Source organism: Thamnophis elegans, chromosome 2 (assembly GCF_009769535.1).
Source record: "Thamnophis elegans isolate rThaEle1 chromosome 2, rThaEle1.pri, whole genome shotgun sequence".
Lineage (NCBI taxonomy): Eukaryota > Metazoa > Chordata > Lepidosauria > Squamata > Colubridae > Thamnophis > Thamnophis elegans.
This window is the reverse complement of record NC_045542.1, coordinates 149802779-149808778: the sequence shown is the minus strand read 5'-3', so window position 1 is coordinate 149808778 and position 6000 is coordinate 149802779. Positions and strand designations below refer to the sequence as shown.

The 6000-nt window shown below is 42.6% G+C and overlaps 1 protein-coding gene and 1 non-coding gene across 2 annotated transcripts in view; one reads left to right on the top strand and one right to left on the bottom strand.

Moving 5' to 3' along the window:
- The window catches only part of LOC116503304 (zinc-binding protein A33-like), a 902198-nt gene that overhangs the window by 390130 nt on the left and 506068 nt on the right, over positions 1-6000 (bottom strand). The gene's annotated exons all lie outside the window — the stretch shown is intronic.
- TRNAV-AAC lies at positions 5278-5350 on the top strand. The gene has a single exon. It is a non-coding gene; the product is annotated as a tRNA-Val (tRNA).

Here is a 6000-nt window from a genome sequence, read left to right as displayed (position 1 = left end):
TCTAAAGGCCTTGGGAATGGACATTAACAGCTGGGAAACCTTGACCTCTGATCGTTCAGCTTGGAGGCTAAAGACGCAGCATGGCCTTCTCCAATTCAAAGAGACAATTGTTCGGCAGGCCGAGGCAAAGAGACAATCCCCGGAACCAGTGAAATCTGGGAGCTGGGCAGGGGACAGAATGTTATCTGCTCTAAGTGTAGAAGAGATTGCCACTCCCAAATTGGACTCTTTAGCCACACCAGATGCTGCATTAGGACCTCTTCCAGAGTAGGATACCATAGTCTTTTGAGACTGAGGATGCCAATGAGGACTCATCAATATAAAGAACTGATCACAAATTCTTTATTCTTGAGAACGAGAGAAAATCAGGAAAAGAACCAAATGGAAAGAAGGAGACGGATATTAATAGAGGTTTATTTAATTATGCCACTGGAAGGACCAATTGCAATATTCTTCGTACGAGGGGAACCCAGGTAGTCAAAGAATCAGTAGATAAAACGCTTCTACACACTTTTTGTTGTGTACTTAGTCTTCACTCCAGTCCATCGCCGCGCTGTTCCCTGATTGGCTAGCTTGTATAAAAGCAGCTGACAGACAGCGGCTCAGCTGTTGTGACAGCTGAAAGAGCACAGTGTTAGCTGCCTCGTCGGCAATTATTGTTAGCAATAAATACTTGTTAGCCTTTAGCTTTCCATGTCATCTCCATTCATTCGCCCATTGTTCTTTTTTTATTGAGAATTTTGAAAAAAAAAAGTTTACAAATATTTACCTCCCTCCTCCCACCCACCCCCAACCCCACCCCAACCTCCCCCCCCCCAACTTCCCAGAACCAATACAGGGTATAATTAAATCTTTAACAAAACATTCTAAAATAAACTTTTAAAAAAAGTTAATATCATCTTTCATTTGAGCTTTAACTCCTCCTTGCTAGGCTAGCTCTAAATAGATTATATCATTCCTTGTTTCTTCAATTATAAACTATCTGGAATTTCTTAGTCCCATATTTATTTTGAGTATAGTCAATCCATCTTCTCCACTCCACTTTATATTTCTCATCTGAGTGGTCCTTGAGATATGCTGATATTTTAGCCATCTCTGCTAAGTTGTTACTTTTAATGTCCATTCTGAGTAGTAGGCAAATCTTCCTTCTTCCAGTATTGCGCCACCAACAGTCTTGCTGCGGTTATTAAATGCAAAATCAAGTTAGTCTCTATAACTGTACAATCAGTAATTATACCTAACAATAATAACTTTATCCTTTTTTTAAGAACATTTTGCATAATCCACCATATTTTTATCCAAAATGCTTTAACCTTTTTACAAGTCCACCATATATGAAAGTAAGTAGCATCAACACAATCACATCTCCACCATTTAGGTTGTAAATTCGGATACATAGAGGCCAGTTTTTTAGGATCTAAATGCCATCTATAAAACATCTTATAAAAGTTTTCTCTCAAATTTTGGGCTTGTGTAAACTTTATATTTCTTACCCATGTATCCAACATTATTGGTTCTTCAAAATTTTGGGCCCACTTTATCATACAATCTTTAACTAATTCTGTTTCCGAATCCATTTCTATTAATGCATTATATAGTCTCTTTATATGCATTGAACTTTGATTTCTAATTTGTTTTAGTAAGTTATCCTCGTCTTGCATAAAACCGATTTTTTGATCTCTTTTCCATCTGGCCTGTAACTGCCCATACTGAAACCATGTTTGAATAACCTTTTCCTCTTTTAGTACATTCAAGGGTTTTAATTGTAGTACACCTCTTTCTAAGGTAACAAGCTGTCTCTATGTAATTACATCCATGTTGTTCGCCTATTGTTCTTAAGACAAAACACTTTCGTAGATCCATTAGTTCTTAGTGGCTATTCTCTCAGTGATGGAATCAAGTTTCAGATAGATATAAAGGAATGAAGAAGTCCATCAAGGTCCATCATTTCTCAATTTTCCAACACCAACATGGACCACCCAAGTATTGGGGATTACCAAATCCTGGTTTGTTACGCTGGAATTTTGAGATCATCCAACATTTAGGTGGTACAAAGTTGGCGAATCTGAATTACGTAGCATATGATGTGGCACTAACATTCTCGCATCTTGCCTGCACTTTTCTGTGAAACAAGGAAATATGACTAATAGCTGAGCCTTCTTTAGAGTATATCTTCCTGATGTATTGCAATGACTTCTTTTTAAATCTCTAGCAGGGTGGTCTGTTAATCTGCTTCCACAGCTCCTACTTGTGGTTGTTAGCATATGACTGGGAGATCACAAAGGAAATCCCAGGATACAGGACAGGCTAGGGAAGCAAAGTAATATTTTGAAGAAGGCCACAGCAAATCCCGCTGCACTTCTGTCAAGAAATCCAAATATTGTAGTCAGAGGAACTTGAGATTCTGAGGTTGACTTTTTGTCACTCACAGTACATAATGGAAGGCGTTTGGAATCCAGAAGCTAAAACATATGAAGAACAGTTGCAGGAATTGGGCATAGTGAATCTAGAGAAAAGAAGGACTGGGGCTGGACATGATAGCCCTGCTCCAATATTTGAGTGGCTGCCACAAAGAGGGGGTCATCTTATTCCTAAAGCACCAGAGGGCAGGACAAGAAACGATGGATGGAAACGAATCAAGGAGAAGCAACTTAGAACTGAGCAGAAACTTCCCAACAGTGAGGACCAATTAACCAGTGGAACAACTTGCCTCCAGAAGTTGTGGTTGCTCCAAAACTGGAAGTTTTTAAGAAGAGACTGGACAATCACTTGTCTGAAATGTTATAGGGTCTTCTGCTTGAGCAGGGAGTTAGAATAACAGCATAACAGAGTTGGAAGAGACCTTGGAGGACTTCCGACCCCTGCTCAGGTAGGAAACCTTATACCATTTCAGACAAATGGTTGTCCAATCTCTTCTTTAAAACCTTCAATGTTGGAGCACCTACAGCAGTGATGGGCAACCTTTTTGGCGTGGTTGTGTCAAAAATCGGCAAAAAAATCGAGCATAACTCGCGTTGTGTGTCACTTCGACAAAAACATAATTTTGCGCAATTTTATAATTGCTGCTAATGGCGCTCACAGTTCCCGTTGGCACTCCGCTGTTCCCTGCTGTGGTGCGGTCGAAACCGACAGTCCCAGGAGTAGACTCTCTGTGCCGGCCTGACTGGAGAGAGGCGCGCACTGTTCCCGCGCTCCTCTCCTGCGGATCCTCCCTCGCCGCGCTGATGACATGTGTGCGCACGGCACGCACGCCTTACCAGCAGCCCCTGCGCTCAGAAAGGGGCGGCGGCGATACAGTAAGTGAGTGTGGGCGGGGGAGATCACACGTCCCCCCCCCCCCGTTCCTCCAGCACAAATTCTTTCATCCTCGGCGGCCGTGCAGGAGCCGAGGATGAATCGCATGAAATCCTGTGCGTGTCACCCCAAATGGCTACACGTGTCAGCACTGACACGCGTGTCATAGGTTCACCATCACTGTTCTAGAGTCTCCACATCTTTTTTATATTGTGGCCACCAAAACTGAACACAGTATTCCAAGTGTGGCTTTACCAAGGCATTATAAAGTGGTATTAACACTTGATGTCAACTTGATTCTATGTTAATGCAGCCAAGGATTGCGTTGGCTTTTTTGGCAGCTGCAGCACTCTGCTGGCTCCTATTCAAGTGATCGTCCATTAGGACTTTAAGATCCTGTCTTGAAAGTGAGCCAGTTTGGTTTTAGCGGCTTAGTGGTTAAGATATAAGGATAGAAACTGGGAGACCATAAGTTCTAGTCCCATCTTAGGCACTTTCAACCAGCCACTTTCTCACTGCCAGAAAAGTGGCAATGACAAACCACTTCTGAAATCTTGCCAAGAAAACTGTTTGTTCAGACAGCCAACAGGAGTGACTGCCTGGACTTCTTTCTTTCTTCTATTATGTTCCTTCCTTCCTTCCTTCCTTCCTTCTTTCCTTCCTTTTTTTTTTTTTTTTTTTTTTTTGGAGGGGTGGTGGTTAGATGGACAAACTTTTCCAGACCAAACGATTGGGGCATATCTGTCATTTTCATTTTGTAAGACTGCTTCCAGGGCTTTGCAGAATCTGAACTTTCTCGGAAGTGAACGTTATATTTCCTTTGCAATCTGCTACTTTCTCACATATTTATTTATTTTTAACTAAAATATCTAAAAACTCCATAAATCAAATCCAGGGGCCCATGAGAAGTGTCTGGAATTAACATTTCAGGGGATCTTGATTCTATCCCACTTTTGGACTAGAAGACTTCCAAGATTCCTTTCAGCTCTATTCTGATTGATTGTTGTTGTTAATTGCAAAGTTGTGTCCGACCCATGGTGACCCCATGGACGTTTCTCCAGACCTTCCTGTCCTCTACCATCCTCTGGAATCCATTTAAGCTCACGCTGAGCTGCTTCGGTGACTCCATCCATTCTGTCGTCCCCTTCTTTTGCCCTCAATCTTTCCCAGCATGAGGCTCTTCTCCAGTGAGTCCTTCGTTCTCATTAGGTGGCCAAAGTATTTGAGTTTCATTTTCAGGATCTGGCCTTCTAAAGAGCAGTCAGGGTTGATCTCCTCTAGGACTCACCGCTTTGATCACTTTGCAGTTCAAGGGACTTGCAGGAGTCTTCTCCAGCACCAGAGTTCAAAGGCCTCCGTTCTTTGGCGCTCAGCCTTTCTTATGGTACAACTTTCACAGCCATACGTTGCAACTGGGAAAACCATAGCCTTGATTTTATGCACTTTTGTTGGGAGGGTGATCTCTCTGCTTTTTAGTATGCTGTCTAGATTTGCCATAGCTTTCCTCCCCAGGAGCAAGCGTCTTTTAATTTCTTGGCTGCAGTCTCCATCTGCGGTGATCTTGGAAAATAAAATCTACCTCCATTTCTTCCCCTATCTATTTGCCAGGAATTGAGAGTGTCTGATGCCATTGATTGATAGGTCACCATATACTTTACAATCACCAGGTGGCATACAATTATATGTGCTCCGATTGGCCTTAGCTGGTCTGTGCATGCCATCTACTGGCTGGAACGTGCATTGTCATCTGCCTCTGGATTTTAAAAAGAAACGCTATTTGCAAAGCATTTTGAACATGTTCAAAGTTGCATTTCCCAGATTGCACTGAAACTCAATCTCAGTAATTCCTTACGCCTGCTGGAAATTATGGTAATTGGTCTAACATAGGATTCCTGGTGGTCTAGGGGTTAAGGATTCAGTATTAGCCCTGACACAGCTGGATTTGATTCCTGGCCAGGGAATGATTTTACCTTTCTTTAAGGAGTTTCTGTAGTGTAGTGGTTATCACGTTCGCCTAACACGCGAAAGGTCCCTGGTTCGAAACCAGGCAGAAACAGCTCTTTGGTCTTTTTAACAATTAATCGGTGGAACTCCTTCCCTTCAGAAGTTGTGTGTGCTCCAACACTAGAGGGTTTTTTTTATCAAGGGAGTGGACAAGCCATTTGTCTGAAATCGTATAGGCTGGGTCTCCAGCTTGAGCAGGGGGTTGGACTACAAGACCTCCAAGGTCCCTTCCAGTCTGTTATACTGTTACAGTCTTTTTTAAGAATTCTCCAGTCATTCAAAGCCCCAGAGATTGAAAACATCTTCAGCAGCGCAGTAAGGGGTAGGGGAAGACAATTTTTACCTTGCAGCTATCAATGACCAAAAGATACAATTCGTAGGTTGGAGAGGGCATGCACTGGGGATGATGGAGAAAATAAGGAGAGTTCTGCATTGTGTCCCAAAGGTGCTTTTTCAAGAGGCAACTGGGCTTTTTGGTTTTTCTTCTTTTGAAGACATTTTGCTTCTCATCCAAGAAGCTTCTTCAGCTCTGACTGGATGGTGGTGAATGGAAGGATTTATATTCCTTGCGGACAGCTGGTTACTTGCATTCTCCTTCCTTTCTTCCTTCCTCCCTTCTTTCCTTCCCCTTCTGCCTTTCTTCCTTCCGCTTTTCCTCCCTCCCTTCCTTTTCTCCTTCTCCTTCTGCCTCCCTCCCTTCCT